The sequence below is a fragment of the Salvelinus fontinalis genome, chromosome 19 (genome assembly GCF_029448725.1).
Source record: "Salvelinus fontinalis isolate EN_2023a chromosome 19, ASM2944872v1, whole genome shotgun sequence".
NCBI classification, from domain to species: Eukaryota; Metazoa; Chordata; class Actinopteri; order Salmoniformes; family Salmonidae; genus Salvelinus; species Salvelinus fontinalis.
This window is the reverse complement of record NC_074683.1, coordinates 1,843,197-1,852,869: the sequence shown is the minus strand read 5'-3', so window position 1 is coordinate 1,852,869 and position 9,673 is coordinate 1,843,197.

Here is a 9,673-nt window from a genome sequence, read left to right as displayed (position 1 = left end):
GCCTCAGAGACACTGTAAAAGATACGAGGCGTTAAACCAGAACCATATTTCTTCCGCAGGCAGACAGGCACACGCATTCATTATGATTACACTGGATCCTCTGTATCCCCTCTAAAGTGCTGAGTTGATAAGAGGGGAAATGGCCTGAGAAGGGATCCACCATGCTTAGGTTAAGCTTCTGACAGGGCAGAGGCATCCACACTTAGCCTACAACCAAGAAGGCTACATTGCCTTTAGAAAGTATTCATTTTGTGTCACTGGCCTACACACAATACCCCATAAGGTCAAAGTGGAATTATGTTTTTAGACATTTTTTTTAATTAATCAAAAATTAAAGCTGAAATGTCTTGCGTCAATAAGTATTCAGCCTCTTTGTCATGGCAAACCTAAATCAATTGCGTGGACTCACTCTGTGTAATACCAGTGTTTCAAATTTATGAATGACTTCCTCATCTCTGTACCCCACACATACAATACGGTCTCTCAGTCAAGCAGTACATTTCAAACAGATTCAACCACAAAGACCAGAGGTTTTCCAATGCTTCACAAAAGGCAACTATTGGTAGATGTGTAAAAAATAAAAATCAGACATTGTATATCCCTTTGAGCAGAGTGAAGTTGTGAATTACACTGTGGATTTTGTATCAATACACCCAGTCACTACAAAGATGCAGGCCATCTTCCTGACTTATTTCCCTGAGTGGAGGTAACTGCTCAGAGATTTTACCATGAGGCCAATGGTGACTTTTAAAAAGTTTCAGAGTTTAATGGCTCTGATAGGATAAAACTGAGGATAGATCAACATTGTAGTTACTCCACAATACTAACCTAAATGACAGAGTGAAACAAAGAAAGTCCATACAGAATAAATATTCCAAAACATCCTGTTTGCGATAAGGCACTAAAGTAAAATTGCAAAAGAAATGTGGCAAAGAAATTAACTTTATGTCCTGAATACAAAGCTTTATGTTTGAGGTAAAACCAACACATCACTGAGTACCACTCTTCATATTTTCAAGCATAGTGGTGCCTACATCATGTTATTGGTATGCTTATCATTGGCAAGGACTAGGGAGTTTTTTAGGATAAAAAAAAAACAGAATCGAGCTAAGTGTAACTGGTGTGAAATGGCTAGCTAGTTAGCGGGTTGCGCGCTAATAGCTTTTCTATCGGTGACGTCACTGACTCTGAGACCTTGAGGTAGTTGTTTCCCTTGCTCTGCAAGTGTCGCGGCTTCTGTGGAGCGATAGGTAAATGTGGGAGGCACTTGTTGATGTATTCAGTGGGTCCCTGGTTCTAACCTGGTTCGAGCCCAGGTTGGGGTGAGGAGTGGGACAGAAACAATACTGTTACATAAGCACAGGCAAAATATACACTAGGGTTGCTTACCAAGATGACATTGAGTAGTCTAGTTACAGTTTTGACTTAAATCGTCTTGAAAATCTATGGCAAGACTTGAAAATGGCTATCTATCAATCAGTCAATCAAATGTATTTATAAAGCCCTTCTTACATCAGCTGAGGTCACAAAGTGCTGTACAGAACCCAGCCTAAAACCCAAAACAGCAAGCAATGCAGGTGTAGAAGCACGGTGGCTAGGAAAAACTCCCTAGAAAGGCCAGAACCTAGGAAGAAACCTAGAGAGGAACCAGGCGATGAAGGGTGGCCAGTCCTCTTCTGGCTGTGCCGGGTGGAGATTTTAACAGAACATGGCCAAGATGTTCAAATGTTCATAGATGACCAGCATGGTCAAATAATAATAATCACAGTGGTTGTAGAAGGTGCAACAGATCAGCACCTCAGAGTAAATGTCAGTTGGTTTTTCATAGCCAATCATTCAGAGTATCTCTACCGCTCCTGCTGTCTCTAGAGAGTTGAAAACAGCAGGTCTGGGACAGGTAGCATGTCCTGTGAACAGGTCAGGGTTCTATAGCCGCAGGCAGAACAGTTGAAACTGGAGCAGCAGCACAACCAGGTGGACTGGGGACAGCAAGGAGTCATCAGGCCAGGTAGTCCTGAGGCATGGTCCTAGGGCTCAGGTCCTCCGAGAGAGAGAAAGAAAGAAAGAAAGAAAGAAAGAAAGAAAGAAAGAAAGAAAGAAAGAAAGAAAGAAAGAAAGAAAGAAAGAAAGAGAGAGAGAGAGAGAAAGAAAGAGAAAAAGAGAGAGGGAATTAGAGAGAGCATACTTAAATTCACACAGGACACCGGAAAAGACAGGAGAAATACTCCAGATATAACAGACTTACCCTAGCCCACCGACACATAAACCTTTGCACGATACCCCCGGACAGGGCCAAACAGGCAGGATATAACCCCACCCACTTTGCCAAAGCACAGCCCCCACACCACTAGAGGGATAACTCCAACCACCAACTTACCATCCTGAGACAAGGCCGAGTATAGCCCACAAAGATCTCCCCCGCGGCACAACCCAAGGGGGGGGCGCCAACCAGGACAGAAAGATCACATCAGTGACTCAACCCACTCAAGTGACGCACCCCTCCTAGGAATGGCATGGAAGAGCACCAGTAATCCAGTGACTCAGCCCCTGTAATAGGGTTTGAGGCAGAAAATCCCAGTGAAGAGAGGGGATCCAGCCAGGCAGAGACAGCAAGGGCGGTTCTGTAACAGTAATCCTCCTCCTCTTCATCTGATGAGGAGGAATATTGAGGGAACCAAGGCGCAGCGTAGTGAAATGACATATTTATTTAACGAAAACCCGAACTTGATTAAACTAACAAAAACAACAAACGGTGTAGACAGACCTAAACGACGAACTTACATAAAACAAGAAGAACTCACGAATAGGAAAACATAGACTACACAAACCGAACAAACCGTAAACAGTCCCGCGTGGTGTACAGACACAGACACGGAAGACAATCACCCACCACGAACACTGTGACAACGCCTACCTAAATATGACTCTTAATTAGAGGAACGCCAAACACCTGCCTCTAATTAAGAGCCATACCAGGCAACCCAAAACCAACACAGAAACAGAAAACATAGAATGCCCACCCAACCTCACGTCCTGACCAACTAACACACATAACAAACTAACAGAAATAGGTCAGGAACGTGACAGGTTCGTTGCTCCAGTGCCTTTCCGTTCACCTTCACACTCCTTGGCCAGACTACCCTCAATCATAGGACCTACTGAAGAGATGAGTCTTCAATAAAGACTTAAAGGTTGAGACCGAGTCTGTGTCTCTCACATGGATTGGACAATTATTTACTTGATTCTGGACAGCTTTAAGCAAAGTGCAAAAACGCAATCTTGTCAATAAGTCTGTGGCCCATATCTCTTTCATGCTCACAGATCTGGTGGTGTAGCTGCGCTATAGCAGGACATTTCAGGTTTCTAGCAACCGAGAGGGTATGAGTTTAAATTCCATTTATGGCTAAGTCTCAATTGTGGTCACAGTACCAGATTTTACAGCTCGAAAGGAGCTCGAAAGGTCAAAGCCCTGCCTTAGACATTCTAGGGACAGTAAGGAGGCCTGCGTCTTGTGACCGTAGCGTACGTGTAGGTATGTACAGCAGGACCAAATCTGAGAGATAGGTAGTAGCAAGCCCATGTAATGCTTTGTAGGTTAGCAGTAAAACCTTGAAATCAGCCCTTGCCTTAACAGGAAGCCAGTGTAGAGAGGCTAGCACTGGAGTAATATGATACATTTTTGGGGTTCTAGTCAAGATTCTAGCAGCCGTGTTTAGCACTAACTGAAGTTTATTTATTGCTGGCAATGATCAACAACCAACTTGACAGAGCTTGAATAATAAATAAAAATAATGTGCAAATATTGTACAATCCAGGTGTGTAAAGCTCTTAGAGACTTACCCAGAAAGACGCACAGCTGTAATTGCTGCCAAAGGTGATTGTAATGACTCAGGGGTGTGAATACTGATGTAAATGAGATATTTTTGTATTTCATTTTCAATAAATGTGCAAGATTTATGGGGTATTGTGTGTAGATGGGTAAGAAGAAGAAAAAATATTTAGAATTCAGGCTGTAACAATAAAATGTGGAATAAGTCAAGGGGCATGAATACTTTCTGAAGGCCCTGTATAGCCCTACTGACTGTACCGTTCTCTAACCTTCTCCCCAAAGTGTTTCTTTCACTCCCGCTCATGGATTTAAAAGTGTTGGGTTGTCGTAACCATGGCTGAGGTTTTCTGGATTTTCCACCATATTTCTCACACCTGTCCACCCTTACGGAAAAACCACATGAATTTCACATGTGATCATGTGATCTTATGTGAAGTTAATGTGATAATATGTGTAAACATGTAAAAACAACATGTCATAACATGAAACTGCACATCTGAAAACATTTGAGCATGTGGAAAACATGATGTGAAATAAGTGTGACAACATGGGGATACAACATTTCAACATGTGATATCATGAAACTACATGGGAACAACTGACCTCACGTCTCTTCTGTTTTCACATGTAAAGAAAACTGCACATGTGAAACTGTATATTTCAAGTGTTTTTTTTTTGTAAGGGAAGTCATTAAATGGTGTGGGATTTTTAAGGTTAGTGGTACGCTATTCAGCAAACATGTGGATGATTACATTTCACATGATTACTTTGTGCTGACATTCAATGACCCCACCTGGGATTTGAAGTCACAACCTCTGGATTGAGGGGTATACTGATCTTTCTGCAGTGCCACGAAGTCTGTAGCATTCTCAGAAGTCACCTACAGATCCATTACCTATAATACATCTCCGCACTTAGTTAGTCTAATAGAGTTCAGCTGTTGAAATACATTAAAAGTTGTTTCCACTCAGTAGCCGGTAGCTTACTATAAAATAATAAGCACATCTAAAGTATCCTATAAGTTTAAATGTAATTACAAGTGAGGCATGCCAAAGTTGAATTGCAGGATGAGCCAAAAAAGTACCCACCCAAGTGCATTGCGATTGACAGTAAATACAGTGCATTTGGAAAGTATTCAGAACCCCTTGACTTTATCCAAATGTTGTTACATTACAGCCTTATTCTAAAATTCATTTTTTTTAAATAATCCTTATCAACGTACACACATTAAAATAAAAAACAGAAACACCTTATTTACATAAGTATTCAGACCCTTTTGCTATGAGACTCGAAATAGAGCTCAGGTGCATCCGGTTTCCATTGATCATCCTTGAGATGTTTCTACAACTTGATTGGAGTCCAACTGGGGTAAATTCAATTGATTAGACATGATTTGGAAAGGCACACACCTGTCTATATAAGGTTCCATAGTTGACCGTGCATGTCAGAGCAAAAACCAAGCCATGAGGTCGAATGAATTTTCAGTAGAGCTCTGAGACAGGATTGTGTGGAGGCACAGATCTGGGGAAGGGTACCAAAAAAGATCTGTAGCATTGAAGGTCCCCAAGAACACAGTGGCCTCCATCATTCTTAAATGGACGAAGTTTGGAACCACCAAGACTCTTCCTAGAGCTGGCAGCCCGGCCAAACTAAGCAATCGGGGGAGAAGGGCCTTGGTTAGGGAGGTGACCAAGAACCCGATGGTCACTCTGACAGAGCTCCAGAGTTCCTCTGTGGAGATGAGAGAACCTTCCAGAAGGACAACCTCTGAAGCACTCCACCAATCAGTGGACGGAAGCCACTCCTCATTATGCATCTAAGGATTCTCAATATTTTCCGGTCTGATGAAAACAAGAGTGAACTCTTTGGTCTGAATGCTAAGCGTCGTGTCTGGAGGAAACATGGCACCATCCCTACGGTGAAGCATGGTGGTGGCAGAATCATGCTGTGGGGATGTTTTTCAGCGGCAGGGACTGGGAGACTAGTCAGGATCGAGGGAAAGATGAACGGAGAAAAGTACAGAGAGATCCTTGATGAAAACCTGCTCCTGAGCGTGCAGGACCTCAGACTGGGGCGAAAGGTCACCTTCCAACAGGTCAACGACCCTAAGCACACAGCCAAGACAACACAGAAGAGGCTTCGGAACAAGTCTCTGAATGTCCTTGAGTGGCTCAGCCAGAGCCCGGACTTGAACCCGATCGAACATCTCTGAAGAGACCTGAAAATAGATGTGCAGCGACGCTCCCCATCCAACCTGACAAAACTTGAGAGGATCTGCAGAGAAGAATGCGAGAAACTCCCCAAATATAGTTGTGCCAAGCTTGTAGCGTCATACCCAAGAAGACTTGAGGTTGTAATCGCTGCCAAAGGTGCTTCAACTTAGTACTGAGTAAAGGGTCTGAATACTTATATAAATGTGATATTTCTGTTTTTTATTTTGAATACATTTGAAGAAGACTCAAGGCTGTATGTCACGACTTCCGCCGAAGTTGGTGCCTCTCCTTGTTCGGGCAGCGTTCGTCGGTCGTTGTCACCGGCTTTCTAGCTGTCACCGTTCCACGTTTCTTTTTCCATTTGTTATGTCTTGATTGTACACACCTGGTTCCCATTACGTTATTATTATTTCCCTATTTAACCCTCTGGTTCTCATTATGTTTTGTGCGTGATTGTTCCTGGTTTTGTGTTAGTCTTTTGTGTTAGGGTTTGTTATCCCTGCGTGGATTTATTGGCTGATTATTTTCCCGAGTAAAGTTTATTATTTTACTCAGTTCTGTGTCCAGGGCCTGATTCCGTCCTCACCTCTGCACAACTGGCACTTGACATTGTAATCGCTGTGTAAATGTGATATTTCAGTTTAATATTTTAATACATTTGCAAAAAAATCTAAAAACCTGTTTTGCTTTGTCATTATCATGTATTGTGTGTAGATTGATGAGAAAATACAACAACAATTGAATCAATTTTAGAATAAGGCTATAAAGTAACAAAATGTGGAAAAAAGTCAAGGGGTCTAAATACTTTCAGAATGCACTGTATATAGCAAAACACTAATACAGTATCGTATTACTGTGGAAATGTACCGTAAAATGACAAATATTTCCCCCCAAATTAACAGCAAATCCTAACAGTGAAATGTTATGTTATCACATGTTGAACCACAGGATTTCACAAATCATGTGAAAACGTGTTTTTGGAACACTTCTCATGTGAAAATGTATTTTTGGAACACTTTATGTGACATTTTACATGTGAAATCAAATGTTTTTGGAGCACTTCACATTTAAAAAAAATAAAATGAACTTCACGAGGTCACATGTTTTTCACATGTGCAATTTCATGTGTTTTCACTGTTCAGATAAAGTATGACCCCACCTGGGATATTAACTCATAACCTCTGGGTTTGAGTTACACTGACCTTTCTGCTGCACAACAAAGTCTGTAGCATTCCCATACACATTCATTACCTATAATACATCTCTGCACTTAGAAAATGAGTACCATCTGCACTGTTATTTTAGTTATCAGTTATTCTGACTATTCTCTCATCATTGATTACATTTACTTATTTCAGCAATTTGAGGGTTTTCTGTATAATGTTGGTGGGGCATATTATTCTGCTTTAATTTTACACCTGAATCACTATGATAAATATACTCATTATTCTTGAGTGTATTTTTACCAAAGCTGATATTTTAAGTCCAAAGTGTTCAGTGAAATCAGTTATTGACACAGACATGGTGGCATAGCAGTAAGGTTGGAAGGATGTGAGTTTATATCCCAGGTAAGGATATGTTGAATCATAATTACTGTATAAATAAACATCCAGAATGTAATCATGTATGTCAATTGAAAACACTGTGTGATGTTCTAGGGACATCTTAATTACTCATCCTTGTTTGCATGGCATCACCTGTGAAATATCATCACATGTGAAGGGTTCCAAAACCACATGATTTGTCTTGTGAAATAAAATGTATTGATTTTCCACATGTGAATTTCATGTTTTTTTCCGTAAGGGCAAATCCATGAAGGGGGAATGAACGAGTGCACACTTTGAGTTGAAGAGGGAGGTTCTGTCCTCTTCTCAGTTTCAGCGGACTACCCTCTTTGTCCCATGCCATGACAATGCTACAAATTAACAACAGACTTTCAGCATGCTTATAGAGAAGGGCACTCAACATGTACAGCACTGACACAAATGACTGATGATTGGTTGAAAGAAATTAAGAAAAAGATTGTGGGAGCTTTACTGTTAGATTTCAGCCTGTGATATTAATCACCATAGCCTGTTGTTGAGAAAACATATGTGTTATGGCTTTTCAACCTCTGCCATATCGTGGATTCAGAGCTACAGTTGAAGTTGGAAGTTTACATACACCTTAGCCAAGGACTGTACATTTAAACTCAGTTTTTCACAATTCCTGACATTTAATCAGAGTAAAAATTCCCAGTCTTAGGCCAGTTAGGATCACCACTTTATTTGAAGAATGTGAAATGTCAGAATAATAGTAGAGAGAATGATTTATTTCAGCTTTTATTTCTTTCATCACATTACCAGTGGGTCAGAAGTTTACATACTTAATTAGTATTTGGTAGCATTGCCTATGAATTGTTTAACTTGGGTCAAACGTTTCGGGTAGCCTTCCACAAGCTTCCCACGATAGGTTGGGTGAATTTTGGCCCATTCCTCCTGACAGAGCTGGTGTAACCGAGTCAGGTTTGTAGGCCTCCTTGCTCACACACACTTTTTCAGTTCTGCCCACAAATTTTCTATGGGATTGAGGTCAGAGTTTTGTGATGGCCACTCCAATACCTTGACTTTGTTGTCCTAAAGCCATATTGCCACAACTTTGGAAGTATGCTTGGGGTCATTGTCCATTTGGAAGGCCCATTTGCGACCAAGCTTTAACTTCCTGACTGATGTCTTGAGATGTTGCTTCAATATATCCACATAATTTTCCTCCCTCATGATGTCATCTATTCTGTGAAGTGCACCAGTCCCTCCTGCAGCAAAGCACCCCCACAACATGATGCTGCCACCCCTGTGCTTCACGGTTGGGATGGTGTTCTTCAGCTTGCAAGCCTCCCCCTTTTTCCTCCAAACATAACAATGGTCATTATGGACAAACAGTTCTATTTTTGTTTCATCAGACCAGAGGACATTTCTCCAAAAAGTACGATCTTTGTCCCCATGTGCAGTTGCAAACCGTAGTCTGGCTTTTTTATGGCATTTTTTTTTTATGGCAAATTTTTTTCTGAGGTCTTGGCTGATTTCTTTTGATTTTCCCATGATGTCAAACAAAGAGGCACTGAGTTTGACGGGAGGTCTTGAAATACATCCACAGGTACAATTAGCCTATCAGAAGCTTCTAAAGCCATGACATCATTTTCTGAAATCTTCCAAGCTGTTTAAAAGCACAGTCAACATAGTGTATGTAAACTTCTGACACACTGGAATTGTGATACAGTGAATTATAAGTGAAATAATCTGTCTGTAAACAATTGTTGGAAAAATTACTTGTGTCATGCACAAAGTAGATGTCATAACCGACTTGCCAAAACTTTAGTTTGTTAACAAGAAATTTGTGGAGCGGTTTAAATACGAGTTTTAATGACTCCAACCTAAGTGTATGTAAACTTTCGACTTCAACTGTATATATCTAGGAGGTTTTCTTTAATGGAAGCTTCTCTAATGCTAAACATGTAAAGTGTGGTGTCCCGCAGGGCAGCTCTCTAGGCCCTCTACTCTTTTCTATTTTTACACTGGCATTAAACAAAGCATGTGTGTCCATGTATGCTGATGGTTCAACCATATACACATCAGCAACCACAACTAATGAAGTC